Raw genomic sequence first — 15059 nt, forward strand, 5'->3', positions numbered from 1 at the left:
TTCCTAGTTCCTGTGCCAAGAATATGGTGCACGCCCAGGGCTATGATCCAGCTGCAGAGCAGCTCCTGTAGCTTGGCAGGGATCATGCTGAACCAAGGAGGGTGGTGAAGAACTCTTCCCCAGCAGTGCCTCCAGTTCTTCCTGGGTGCTGCTGCAGGCACAGGTCACAAGTGACACAGGAATGACTGGTGGGTCAGGACGATTCCCTGGTAGATCTTCATGGCGCATCCTGCAAGCTTCCCCAGAGCAGCGCAGATCAATCACAGATTTCTGCTGCCTCTGTTCCAATGGGTGCAAGTTGAATCACAGAGTGTGCAGCCAGAAGCCTGGCACAGACCCAAGCAACACACCTGTGTTGGCAGGTCAAGTCTCTCCCACATCTGTTACTTCTGCATTTTCTGTGACAAGGCAGGAGGGAACCAAGGGAAAAGAGGGTGAGAAGCTGCTCATCAGAGGAGGTTATGCAACACAGGAGACATTGGCACAATTTCTGCAGGGCTCTGGTTTGCAGAGTCATTAGCAAACAGCCAGTGCCCTGCCTACACACAAAGTCTAGCCAAGCTTCTGGAGAGCAGTGTGGCTGGTGCTGGGCTGTCATGGGCACAAATGTGTGCCAGCAGTTGGGAAAAACTGGAGGAAGAGCTGGGAATACAACAGGCTGCTGAAGAATAAAATGCAGATTTGATATCTCTACTGTGGTCTTTGCCTGTGTGTCCCCAGATCATGGCCAAAGTCAGCACTGTGTGAAAGCTAAGAATTAATTTCATCTTCTATCTGAGGGTGACCTGTCCTATGAAGACAAGCTGTGAGAGTCAGGATTGTTCAGCCTGGAAAAGAGGAGGATCTGTAGAGACTTCATAGCATCTTTCAATATCTAAAGGGGTTACAAGATAGTTGAAGAAAGACATTTTGCAAGAGGCTGTAGTGATAGGACAAGGGACAATGTCTTCAAACTGACAGAAGGTGGGTTTAGATCAGATATCAGGAAGAAATCATTTGCTGTGAGGGTGGCTGAGGCACTGAAACAGGTTTCCCAGAGAGGCTGTAGATAACCCTATCTCTGAAAGTGTTCAAAGCCAGACTAGATGGGCAACCTGATCTAGTGGAATGTGTCCCAATCCATGGCAGGGAGTTGGAACAAGATGATTTTTATGGTCCCTTCCAATCCAAGCCTTTCTGTGATTCTATGATCCAATTATTCATTGAAGAGCAGAAGGTACAGGAGCAGCCTTACCTCATTTCCTACAGCAGCATCTTACCTCATGGCACTTGGAAAGCTATGTCTCAGAAAAAAGCAAAGAATAAATCAGGTGGGAAGACCTTTTGTGATAAATCATGCTATAGTTCAGCTAGTGTGTGATGAAATGAATTTATACATGTAGAGGATTTATGCATTTGCTCTCCCACAGAGAGAGCAAATACCAGGCTTTACTGGGCTGAGTCAGCAGGGCAGCACTCAGAAGAGGGTCAGGCAGCCTGTGGATCCCTTGAGCACAGCATTTCATTCCCCATGGAACTTAAGCTGAGCTCTAAGAGGAAGGATAGGAACAAAAACACAGGTGTCGGGAGCTGGAAAGAGCCAGCACACAGGAAGATGAGAAGAGCAGCAAGAAAGATTTGCAATCCAAAGGAGTGAGAACTGGAAGTGCTTCTCTGGGCCTGAAGGCTTGGGATTAATTTTATTTCATAACCTGGGCCTTAATAGTCATCCCCCTGCACTCCTTCTCTATAACTAGTGTTTCATACCATCCTTTAGAGAGCTTCCCTAACCTGCTTTCTTGTTTTTGCAGAAGGATTTTGTGCCCCTTTGTTACGTCCCTCTATCCTCTGCATTTGAATGATCTTGACTGTAGACCTTTTAGTCAATCACCTTGAACTGAGATCTGCTCCAGGTTAGTTGTGTGCTGTCCAAACTAAAACTGTCTCACCTTTGGCCCTTGAGGTATCTGGCCAGCGACTCTCCACCAGGCTGGCTGAAACAGAATTTTCACTCCCCTTCAATTCTCAACTTTTCCTGTTCCCCCTTTTCACAGTTCTGTTTTTTATCCTCCTCTCCTCAGTCTGGCCATCATCTCTGATGGATGTTTGAGTTTTAGGAATGTTTGTAACCCAAGCACTGGTATGGCACTTACGCTCTTTTCACAAAGGCAGCCTTCGTGTTGTTTGCTTTCTTCCTGGGCAACTTTATAGAGTATGTTGACATGTTTCCTTCCCCAAATGTGTCTTAAAGACTGCTTTGGCCTTCAGCCCAGACAAAGGCTACTCCACACTACCCTTAGCCTCACTCCAGCCTGTGTCAAGTCACCATGGAGTGTTGTGACAGCATCTCTTGAGATACAGTCATTTCCTGTCTTGTAGCTGACTTTGTCGTCCCTACCGAGTTCTCGCATGGTGTGACTTTGCTGTGTTTAGAACTGGCTTTCTGACAAGGGCTTTGTGTATCAGCTTTCTCCACCTGGTGCACCACAAGAGCACAGAAACCACTGTGAGATTTAGGGGACAAACCTGCACCAGATTCTGGCTGTGAAGGTGGCCAGTGGGGTGTGGCTGGAGCAGATGGAGGAGCAGTGTAGGTATAAAACCAGACTTTCTCCACCACATGTTTTCAGCAATCTTTAATCAGGATTAAGCTCTGCTTAATCTTATTCTGACCAAAGCATCATTTTGCCTAGTGGTCCTTGCTGGGTTGTTCTTCCATGAGAAAATCTGGTTGCCTTTGATCCATTCTGCATTGTTTTGCATCCCAGAAATCCTAGTTAATTAATTCCTTAGACGTACAGAGTCACAGAGTGGAAAGGACCACATTTGGTCCAACCTTCCTGTTCAAGCAGTGACATCCAAGAGCACTTTGCAGAGGATTGAGTCCAGATGGTTCTTGAAAGTCTCTGGTGAGATTCCTCAATGCATAGTGAAAGAGAAATTTTCTTCAACCTGCTATGTCATTACTTAATAAATATTCTTGTTTTTCCTATACTGTAAAACAAAACAAGTAATCATTTGCTTTTCCCCTTTTCCACTTCTTAGTTCTACTGTCCCTTCTCTGAGAAGGAAGGGAGAAAACCTGTAGCTGATCCTCAGGCCACTTTCCCAGTTGGGGATAACTGGTCTGAACACCTTTGCACAGTAAGAGCTTCTCCTTGTAAATTACACCTACCCACACTTTAATTTGTCATTTTATCTCCCAGCTTTCATTCTGAGATCTTGCTCATTTTCACTACACTGCATTCTTCAGCCTCACCATCAAAGTTTTCCCCCTCACTGCTCACACACAGACCATTTATGAATACGTCAAAAATCACAAGCCGTAGCACAGATCCTGGTGGAACACACTAGTGTGTTCCATTTTAAACACTGACCATTTTCCATTCATTATCTTCTGCCTTGCTCTTAACCATGGGAATAAGCATGGTTTGGAGGAGAGCAATTAAGGACATTTGGTGAGGGATCTTTCTGAAAATATTTTGGGCACCCAGTAACATCCATCTGTACAGCCATATTAATTAAACTGGATTCCTCACTCCTTTAAAGAGCGAGACAGGACTTTCTTCTGCTAGAGTGGGATTCCTTCTTCCCGTTTAATCTCATTTCTCTATGTGCCCGTGGATGCTATTCCATGACACTCTGTTGGAATTTCTCCAGAGCTCTTGGATAAATGTCATTTGTATAATTTACTGTTTGTGTTATCAATTTGTTTTTAAACCTACCCTGCTAACTGCTTTCACTTGAAGCATCTGTCCCTACACTAGGACACTGTAGGATGGAAATTTCCCTTCATTCCTTGTTGGTATGGATTACTCATTTTGCTTTTGGCTGGGACTCTACCTTCTCTGAATGGTCTTTCACACCTCTGTTATGCTATTTATGGCAAGCTTCCAGGGTGAAATTTTTTTTTTTCATTTGTAATGGTTTGGTGGTTTGGGATTTGGTGGTTTTATTTAGTTTTTCAGCTTATCACTCTAACAGACTGTTATGGTTTTCCATTTCATTTGTTGTGGTTATTCTTCTTCAGAGAATTGCTGAAGGTGTTGAAATATCCTCAAAAGCGTGAGTTGTCTCTTCCTACATGTCTCATTTTCTCTTTTACATGCTGATTTAATTTTCCAGAATTTGGAGTTTCCAGGAAACCCATTACAAAATCCTATCAGCCACACTTTTGCCAACCTTAAACACCACTTCAGATTTCAGTAGCTTCATCCTGAACTCTTTTAAAGCCAGTTTGGATGAGGCTAGAACATGGAGGACATTTCACAAGGGCATGTAGTGATAGGACTAAGGAAAATGGGCTTTAGAGGAAAGAGCATACATTTAGATTGGGTATTAGGAAGATATTATTTACTGTGAGGGTGGTGAGGCACTGGCACAAGTGACCCAGAGAAGCTGTGGGTGCTCCATCCTTGGCAGTGTTGAAGGCCACTTGGATGGGCTCTGAGCAACCTGAGATAGTGAAAGGTATCCCTGCCCATGGCAGGGGATTGGAAATTAGTTATCTTAGTGCCCCTTCCAACCCAAACCATTCTGTGATTTTACAAAGCACGCAGAGAAGGTGCAGAATTAATGTCCCATGCAGCACCATGGACCTGAGTCCAGCAGCAAAGCTTTGGTAGGTCCTCAGCCCCTCCTGTGCTACATTCACACTAGCATGAGGCTTTGGGCATTTTTTGTTTTCATCACATGTTGGGAATGCTGCATTTTTCCAGCAGAATCTCTGGAGGAAACACAGAGCATCTGAGGCTTACAGCTGCTCTGGACAGAGCAGGGCAGGCTAAATATTTTCAGCTTGTGTTTTGGTCTGTGCATTGAGTTTGCTGACTGTGTCTGGCCTCAGCTCTTTGTATCACAGATCCTGGCAGCTGACAGCCAGGGGAACCCCCTGCATACCACAGGTTTTGTTCCCAAAGCTGTGCTTGGCTTCCAGTCAAGCAAAAACATTTGACAAATTAGGATGTTGGAAAATTAGTAAGAAACACCACATTGTCAGGAGACCTGCAAGAGTTTCAAAGTGTTTCTCCTGCTGCTCTTGTGCTTTGGAGGTGTCTGCCAGCAACTGAGCCCTGCTGTGGCTGGTCTGGCAGGCATCAGCTCAGCTGCTCAGTCCCTGCCAGAGGCATAGTCTCACCAAAAAACTGGCTGGAATGACAGCAACAGCACAGCTGAGGGCCTGCTGAGCTGAGAGTGCACCAGCCTCACCACGCTGCGTGCACAGTGCTGGGAGGAGAGCAGGGGACAGTGACAGGTACCCCAGGAGCTCTGCACAGCCCAGGGACAATGATGTGGCTTCCCTGGAGGCACTGAGACCACGACTTCAGGCAGATCCCAGCTGGAATAGGCAGTTATCACCTCATCTTAAGGCTGTAAGAGATAGCTTGTGTCTCTGCATGCTTATGAGTTTGTTGTTATCCTGGATGAGGATTGAGGGGGAATGGAGTCCAATCCTGATGAGCTACGTAATGGAAAATATTTGCCAGTGCAAGACCCAGAAATGCTTCTGTAGAAACCAGCCTGGATTGTCACTGCTGATCCACAGCTCAGGATTCCTAACACAAGCTATTTCCTCGGAGCTGGCTTGGGGTGCCCGCTGTGCTCTTTAATGTCAGAGCTGGGGCAGGGGTTGCTGGCTGTCATGGGTGCTGCTCCAGTTCCAAGCCAGCTCTGCACCACACTGCTCACATCAGCCTCTGTGTCTTCACATCCGCAGCAAGGTTAATTTACAAACTGTCCTCAAACAAGGGAGAGTCGGAGTTTCGGAGGGGACTTTGTATTCAAGATAGAGCTGGAAAAACATAACCCTGTGCTGTAGCCAGCAACATTCAGCAACATTTGCCTTTAGCTTTCACCTGCAGTTCTCTTCTGATTTCATCCAATTTTGGATGTGTCTGTTCTAGTTCTCAGTATCTAAATGCAGGACCCCTATCCCTAGTTCCACTTCTCCTTAACTAAATTTTTCATTCCTCTCTAGCCTGTCTTAGCAATAGAAGAAACGGAGATTCTCTGGAAACATCTGATTTCTTTGAGGAAGCATCTAAGGGCATGGGGAGAGGCATGTTTGTGCTGAGGGCTCCAATAAGAGGTGCCATTTTTCCTCAAGATCAGTGCAATCAGCTTGTCCAGTGCATGCATGCTCTAACTCTCTGTAACTCCTGTGCTCTGCTGCAGGCACAGGCCATTCCTCTAGTTCTGGGGAGAGGGAAACCTGACTGCTTTTCAGCCAGATGGCTAATGGCTGGGGCAGGGGACAGCACTGCTAACACTGCATCAAAGGCTTAATGAATTCCAAAATCATGTGCTCCACGTGACAGCACTAATGCTTCCCTTCAGAGGCTCATTTGGGATTTGGTCAAAAACACATTTGCGTGACAAGTTCCCAGAGCTTGTTACTGCTCTTTTGATCCTGTTATCCCCTCCTGGTCCTGCTGCAGGAGGCAGGGGCTGGGTCTCCATAGGGCTGGGCACTCCATGGGCCCCATGGCTGTCTCTGGGCATTAGCCTTGCTGTGGGCACCAGAGCAAGGAGAGCAACACAAAGAATCACAGGGAGCATGGGACTCCAGACTCTGGGGTGGGAGTTCCTTGGATTTTTTGCTGGGGCTTGCCACGTCTGGTTTTTCTGCGACAGATTTTTGCTGTCTGTAGAAGGTAAAGTTTGAGAAAGAGGCTGCTTTGCAGTTTAATAATAAATGGCCCAGGTTTCCCTGCAACATGTACAGATGACTTTGCATTTGTTCAGGTTTTGTAATAAACAGCTGGTGTTTTCTGCCCGTGCTGGCCAAACTCTGTGTGATGTGAAGCTTTTCTACTTCCTCTTCTCACATATGTATTAAATATATGCATATATTTTAAATTATTACATTTTTCTCTGGTCTTTCAACAGTTTTGGTGACAAACATCTTTGTTCAATGTTACCTTCCTGTTGGTTCACTTCACGCTGGCTTAGTACACTCTGTGCAGGGTCAATTTGTACTTGAATGAGTCCTTCCCTGCCTCTCTCAGCCCAAAACTGCCCAGTTGCTCTTCTTTTGCCTCATTTATGTAAACTCTATCCCTTCCTGTAGGGACTGCTGCCAAAGGAGATGGTTGATCTAGCTGGGCTTGTGTAGGAGAGGAGAATCTACTGTTTGCAGAGCTTTTCTTTGGTAGCTGGTCTTTTGTCTTTAATTTGTAGCATGAGCTTTGACTTGGCAGAGTCCTGTCTATGTCATCCTCATAGGAGGTGAAACGTGGAGCTTTTTGGATGGAAGAATGTCAGTCCAGATCAAGCGCAAAGGATCTTCATTGCTCTTGAGTCCTTTAGCAGCAGGAGTGGATATAGTGCTGAGAAGTGCTTCTGCAGGAAGAGGCAGATAAATCGGGGCAGTAAGTCACAGCCCTGTGATTGCCCAACTTAATGACACTTAATTTGTTATTGCTATGTGTTTTGCTGACTCTTTTTCCCCTTTTAAGAAAATAGGATCTTATGTGTCAGACAAATAATATGCTGCAAGACTACGCGGGATGAGGAAATTATCTGCATCTGATGGAACCAAAACTGTACTCTCTGCATTCCTGTTGTAATTATACCTGTTAGAGAAGAGTCTCTGTGTAACATGAAGGTCTAATTAAACTGCAGCTAGGAAAGAACTTGTCTGTTCATGGTGTATCAAGTTCAAAAGAGACCACAGAACCACTTGGCCAGAAGTCTGTGGTGGCCCAGGGGAAGGCTTTCATGTAGTCCTCACATCATGCAAGGCCTCCAGCCAGGTGGACTCTGGGGATGTGTTGGCTTTGCTGCCAACACTTGGTTCATCCCACCTCATTTTCTGTCCTCCCAGACTGTCCACTTGAGACTTTGGTGGTGCATCAACCTCTGCAAAGCACCTGGCTCTGCCCCCCACTTGGGGTCAGTCTCCCTTCCTGGTGGCTCTGGTCTGTCCTGGCATCACTTGAGCAGCAGTAGGAATTGGTTCCTCTTTCCTGCACTGTTCAGAACACCTGCCCTCCTCCTGCTCCCTGGGCAGCCGGGAGAGGCTGCCTGCTGGCACCTCTCTCTGCTGGGAGCACCTGCACGGTCTTGTGGTCTGGTTGGTTTCGGCTTTTCCACTTTCCTGGCAGGCCAGGGCAGATGGACACTGGTGTCATACAGAACTAGGGGTTTTCTCATGCTGCCCCCAAGGTCTTGCACTCCTGCCTGAGGCAGCAGCAATGGTTGCACTCCATGCTATGGATTAGTACATGCGTAGTATGTGTAGGTATTATGTTGCAGCACACTCTGAGCCCAACCCGCAGCACATCCACAGGAGTTCATAGAATCTCAGGATAGATTAAATTGAAAAGGACATAATCAAGGTCATCTCTGCCATGGGCAGGGATGTCTTCCAAGCTAGACCAGGTTGCCCAAAGCCCCAACCAGCCTGACCTTGAGTAGTGCCAGGGGTGGGGCAGCCACAGCTTCTCTGGGCAACCTGTGCCAGCACCGTCATTGTTAGAAACTTCTTCCTCATATCCAATCTAAATTGGCCTTTTTTCAGTTTTACACCATTTCCCCCTGTCCTGTCACAACGGGCCCTGCTAAAAGGTTTGCCCCTTTCAGATCCAGCAGTCCCTCTAGCAGTGATGAATGATCCCAGGAGAGCCTGGTGCCTTCTGTTAGCTTCTGAACCAAGGGTGGCCTGGTCTGGAGCGCGTCAGCAGCCAAACTCATGCTAAAAAAAGCCATGAGAGGTTATGAAGAGTTTCAGGCAAAAAAATACCAGGAGAATGTTGTGCAGAAAGCTGCATGGGGTCAGGTCCCCAGCTGATAGATGAACATCTTGGGAACACTCCGGCTGCATTTTGCTGCCTGCATCACCTTCCTCAGGCATCACATGTGTCAAGAGCAAATGTGAGCAAAGAGGAGGTTCAGGAACAACTGGGTCAGAGACCTGCAAAGGCCACTTTGCTTGGTAGCACTGCTTTGATGAGCTGTTGAGGCTCTAGAAAGATTTGTTAGGGAATCCTCTATTTCTGCAGGAGGAAAAATTTATAGCTGGTCTGTAACACCACAGTGGGCTATGAGTAGATATCCCCAGACTGAGTTTCTTTGCCCTGAGACACCCCAAAGGCCTCATGCTGCAGGAATGCCTCCTGCATCTCAGGGGCAGGGCTGCTGGATAACACCCCTTAGCCTGGTGCTGTTGCCAGCCAAAGGCATGGATTAAGGTAGTGGAGGAACCTGGAGCATGTGATGCCAAGGTCCTGCCAAAAAACCCAGGGAACAGAATGACTTTGCCAGTCACTTTTGCCAGTGACTTCGCCACCTTCATCATGTTCCCCTCTTGCTCCAGAGCTCAATGCAGAGCTTAAGCCCAGGAAAACCAGGAGAGCAGCATGCAGGGAGAGGCAGAACCAGATTGGAAAACCAGCAGTTAACTAAGACATGCTGTGGTGAATTGAGACATCCTTGCCTCCTTTTCACAGTGTCCTCCCAGGAGTCATCAGCACCATCCCCTTGCCCAGCTGTGAGCAGCAGTGACAATAAGGCTCACACATGTCCCTGCTGCCCCGCACCTGCGTCCTGCTCCAGCTGCTATCCAAATTCTGGGCTGCCCCTCTGCCTCCTTTGAGGTAGGAACCCTTCAGCAGCTGTTCCAGGGCCTCCCCAGGACCTGGCAGCAGCACATTTCCATAGGCTTTCCCCATGCTCTTCACTCACTCAGACTGTGCTGCCGATCACGTCCACCCCAACACCCCGCTGGCAGAGCTATCTGTGGGTTTTATCGCCCAACAATGCGTGCAATGTTATTGTGCTAAAAAGAAAACAAAGCCTAATCCATTTTAAATTAAAACAGTGCCCCAGTGTCATGCATCTGATGCAGACATGGTCTGGCAGCGCAGTCCTGCTGGCTCCCCGAAGGCTTCACCCGAGAGGTGCTGGGCTGTTCACTCGGTTCCCAGCAGACATCACTCAGAGCCTTCAGGCTGGGGGGGTTGGTTTTCCCAGGCCCCTCTGGTCTCAAGGTCCTGGGCTGGCCTGTCCCCTAAAATGCTCTGTCCCTTGTAGGTGGAACACTGCCATGTGCCAGAAGTTAGCAGCAGACAGAAACCAGGGGAGACAGAACTGGGATCTTCCTATGGAAGGAAAGGTTTATAGGACAAGAGGAAATGGCTTCAACTTGCACTGGGGAAGTTATAAACCGGATATTGCAAAAAATGTCTTACTTGAAAGGGTGATCAAGCATTAGATGAGACTGCTCAGGTTAGTGGTGGAATTTCTGTCCCCAAAAGTGGCAAAAGCCATGTAAATGTTGGCACCTGGGGACATGGTTTAGTGGTGGATCTGTCAGTGTTGGGTTGATGGCTGGACTCAATAGCCTTAGAGATCTTCTCCAGCTTCAATTATTTTATAATTCTACAGTGGTATAAGGCTACAATAGAGGCTTTGCCAGGTCTGGCTTAGGGTTTATGAAGTTTCAAATGGATTTAAGAGGGGATGAGGGTACTGGTCCTTTCAGTCCAAGAGACCATTTTTTGGCAGTACTGTTTCTGTTCTAAGTTAGTTTCTGTGATGGCGCCTCACATCTATGTTTGTCACACAGCAGCATTAGAGTCTGCTCAGGAGGCAAGACTGGCTCTGAGGGTGCTTCCCAGCCAGGACTGTTTCCCAGCCCTTCTCCGTGGTGATATTTTTTCCAGCTGATGTGTGCATGGATATTGGCCACAGATGTGCGCAGCAGACCCGTGGTGCCCAGGCGGGGTTGTGTGGTTGAAAACAAGGCTTTCTGGCTGTGATAAGCAGGCTCACCTCCACCTTTTCTTCATCCCCGCGTCTGGCAAGTTGATTAAAGTTTCATCCCATTGTAATGAAGAACATGCTGTGCCCCGCCGTGAAGAGCTGTTTGGCTTGTTTGATATACAGGCCTTTTATGTTTGCACTATTGTGCAGCAGTCACGGGTGTGAGCTTTGCTTCGTAGCCATCACGTGGCTGCAAGCCCTGCCAGTGGAAGCTCTGGCTGCACGTCCCTCCTGAGATCCCTGCCTGACTCTCCTCAGCTGCTTGTCACTGCGTGCAGCAGAGCCTGGTCCCTGCGTGCAGCTGTGGAAGATAAGGACTGAAAACTGCTGAGGAGACTTAAGAACTGTTCGATTTTTGTAAGCCAAGTGGCCATGAGTAAAACCCCTTCTGTTAGTGTGTTGCAACTCCCTGCATCTGACCAGCGCCCTTCTGTGAAAGGTGCAGCCCCTGCCCCGTGGCTGTGTGTGTGCAGCTGGCACTGAGGCACAGAGAGCTGCTGGCAGGCTGCAGCATCCCCGGGGGATGAGCTGTGCTCTGCTGGGCTGTACTGCCCCGGGGGCGTCTCTCTGGCATATGCTAGAGCCTCATGATTTCCATGTGTCTTTCTGGGTCTCCTCTCCTCTGTCACAACCCTGCAAGAGTCATTTGTGAATCCGACTTCCTTTTCCTCAGCCTATTTTGCCAGCTCATCTGTGACAAGGATGATTCTTAAGAACGGTGGTGAAAGAGTGCGTTGACGTGCCCTGACCCTGGGATATCCTGCTACGTGTTAAAGAGACATGTTTTCTGTCTGTGGGCTTCCACACAAGCAGTGTCAGAGATGCTCAGGGCATTTGAACTCCACAGCTGAGCTCCTGAGGATGTCTGACAGCAGAGCAGCTCTCTCCTGCTGCTAAACAACCTGCTGGGATGACTGTCAGGAGATCTGATGATACTGGCTCTGTGTGGGGGCAATCTCTAGTCTAGAGGTAAATACTGGGACCCTCTAGCAAAATCCCAGCTGTGCTCAAACTGAGGATTTACTGTGAAGCCTGAGTGACATGATTTTGACCTCTTCAAAATCATGGCACATGAAAGCCAGGCATGAGGACAAGGAACAGGGCAGGCTTAGGAAATGTGGGGTTTTCCCTCGGAAATCCACAGGTTAGAAAATAGTATTGAGTATGAAGCAGAGTGGTATGAATTCCTACCAGGATACTGTGCCAGAAGGAGCTAATCCTTTTCCAGATGAGGATGAATTGCAATGAATCACAGAATAGTTTTGATTGGAAGGGACCTCAAAGATCATCTTGTTCTAATCCTCCTGCCCTGGGCAAGAACACCTTCCAACCTGGATCTTGGGTTAGTATGTGGGAACAGGAAAGGGATTCCTCTTCCATAAGCAGTTTTGGTGAGGCTGTGGCTCATGTAAAGTCCTGTTCTGGTGTCCACATCACTGAAATAATTTTGATGGAAAATTGGAGAACTCATAGGAAAAATTATGGACACTCAGGATGGAAAAGGGTCCTCCAGATATTAATTAAAAGGGCTTTGTTTTATTAGCTTATCAAGGTGGCTGTTGAGGGGTACTTCAACTGAGATGTGGGGAAACACACAGGGACTGCTCAGAATCCTGGACTGGCTACACAACAGAATGAGAAGCAGCAGCATAGTGTTAATCAGACTAATGAAAAACAAATACAAATTGTGCAACTTCAACATCCATTGGAGGAGAGTTCTAAGAAAAATCCTAAATCCCCTGAAGGTTTATGAGCTCCGGCTATGCATTTCCCAGAAGTGAGCACTGGATCATGTGCAAGCTGCCAGGCTGGGTGCCAGGGTGATTGGGTAAGGTGATGCCTGGCAGAATGGTCTGGCGACTCTTTTTGCAGCTCTAAGTCTCTAACCAGCCACTGGGATCTTCCATCCCAGGTACCTTTTCTTTTATTTTATTTTAACTGCTTTAGGTCAATAAGACACTGTAACAATCATTGAAAGTAAATTTTTGAGCTGGTCTTCTGTGAATTCCCCTTTCTTTGTGTGTTTGTCTTGTAGTCTTATGGCCCCAGCAGAGGCTTTGCTACTCGATTCCCCTTTTTGGAGAAGCTCTTAAGGAAGAAAAAGTCATCATGCAGTACACCACACAGTGATCCACAATGCCAGTGACCTGAGTAGTCCTAACCAGCACCAACTATCTCCTAGGCAGCAAAAATGTGTATGGTTCCTAGGGTATAGAGTTTACAGTGCTGGGGAAATTTCACCAGAAAGCATTTCACAATTTTCTGTAAGCTACAGGCAAGATCCCCAACTCTGCTAATTTCTAGTTAATTGAGACACTGTTTCTCTTTCTCTAATGCCAGTTCTCAGCGGGGGAGTAGCTTGGTAGCTTCCTGTGACCGTAACACAACTCAGAGTTCGCTCCGAAGCCGCTTGCACCAGCAGGGCTTGGTCAATTCAAACATCCAGGGAACTCTCCCGAGCCGGTGGTCATTAACATTGTTTCTTATGTGTGTGGAAATTATTGTACACAGGCTGGTTACAGAAAATAACCTTATATCCACTGATAAGAGTTTCATTGCCGCAAGTGAAAGGTTACAAATGTTTACAATTATGATACTTAATTTCAAGGACAGAACTTTGAGCAATAAATTGCAGGGACTCGTTAATGAAGTCACCGGGACGGAGGAGCGCGAGGACTTGGCATGGAACGAGGAGTGGCACGGAATTTTTTAGTTCTCTCGGCACAAAAAACATTTTAAATTTGTGACCTGAATAATGTCTAAATATTTTAGAAGGTGACTCCAGCCCTTGGTGGTTGTATATCTATGGTGAATGATATTGAGGATGAACAAAGAATGTGAGCAACAATTAAAGTGGTTAGTAAAATTAACAAAGAATGTGGTGACTTTGGGGGTCAAGTTGCGCATGGAAAACCTGAGAATTGTTCCCAGCTGAGAACCTGCGGAGGAAACTCCAAAGCTCCATGAAAAGGTCTTTAGCAGTCTTTGATAGAGAGCAGCAGAGAGGAAGGAAAGCTGTGTGAGGATTGAAAATCCAGTGTCAGGTGTGACTCCTCAGCCAGACAAGCATCCACCCCCATGTTGTGAGACAGGGGAACAGAAAAAGAGGGCAAAATAAAAAGCAGGTGTAAGGACATGCCACTCCATCCAAAATAAAATCTAGAGGTGTTGTAAAATCTAAGGTGTTCAAAGGGCTTGAAAATGGCACACTGAGACCTGAAAGAAGCAATCAGCTGGCCTACAGGTCTGGTGTCTAGCAAGAGGCAGTGTCACAGCAGAGACTAAAAACAGTACCTCAGTTTCAGTGGAGAAAAGGGATCTGGATGTCTTCAGAAGAAGAAAAGTTGTGGAATAAGCAGGAAGAAGGATTTTTTTAAAAAGGAATGCAAATTTGCTACAATTAATTTTTTAGCTTACTAATCTAGATTCTCTCTGGACAAAGGAAATGTTCTGGGTTCCTTTACCAGGATTTCAGTAAGTTTTAAAGTAATTTCACGTGTAAGTATTAATTACAGTCAAGATGACAAGGAATGCAAAGATACAATTTTAAAAGGGAAAAATAATGGGTTATCTTTTAAAAAAGTGGCCCTGCATGGTAAAGAAGTGGATTTTGGGACCCACACTCATAAATACTGTCATTAGGAACAGCAGGGGGAAGGAGGAAGGGGGAAGAACACCCCAATGAAACAAGCTGGGAAACACTGCTGTGCAGCTGAAAATCAGGTGGCTGCAAGAGAGGTGTGAAGACTGCCTGTCATGGAACCTTGTGCTATGAGCTGCTCATCAGAACTCCTGGTATAAACTGCCGGAGGAAAACAAAAAAAAGAAGAGCCTGTGAACGACCTAATTGTGTGCTTACTGTGAGTGGTTTCACATGTGGCAGGACAAGGGTTTTCCATGCAGCTTAAATGTGTAATTTAACATGTCTGCATTCAGAAAAGAAAACTTGGACCTTGAAGAGGTGCAGTGAGTTAACGAGATCCTGAGTGGAAGGGGCATTTAGTCTCTGACAAGCTAAACTCTTTAAGACTTCATTCTAAACTTTCAAAACACAGTTTGAGAAGGGATAGAGTTGCTGCCTATAAATATACCAGGAATAAGTGCTGCCGAAAGGGCAGCCTTCATATAGGAGCAAATAAATTCACTTTAAAGGAAAATTCAAAGAAGATTAATAATCTCTGAGGTTTTATAGTATGACCAAGAAAACACAGGGCAGGAGGATGACCACTGCTTTCCACATGTGGCTTCATCAGGTTGTGAGGGAGGCCACGAAGCTGCTTTTTAAAAAGAGGTATCAAACTCAATGCCCAGGGCAA

Source organism: Camarhynchus parvulus, chromosome Z (genome assembly GCF_901933205.1).
Source record: "Camarhynchus parvulus chromosome Z, STF_HiC, whole genome shotgun sequence".
Taxonomy (NCBI): Eukaryota; Metazoa; Chordata; class Aves; order Passeriformes; family Thraupidae; genus Camarhynchus; species Camarhynchus parvulus.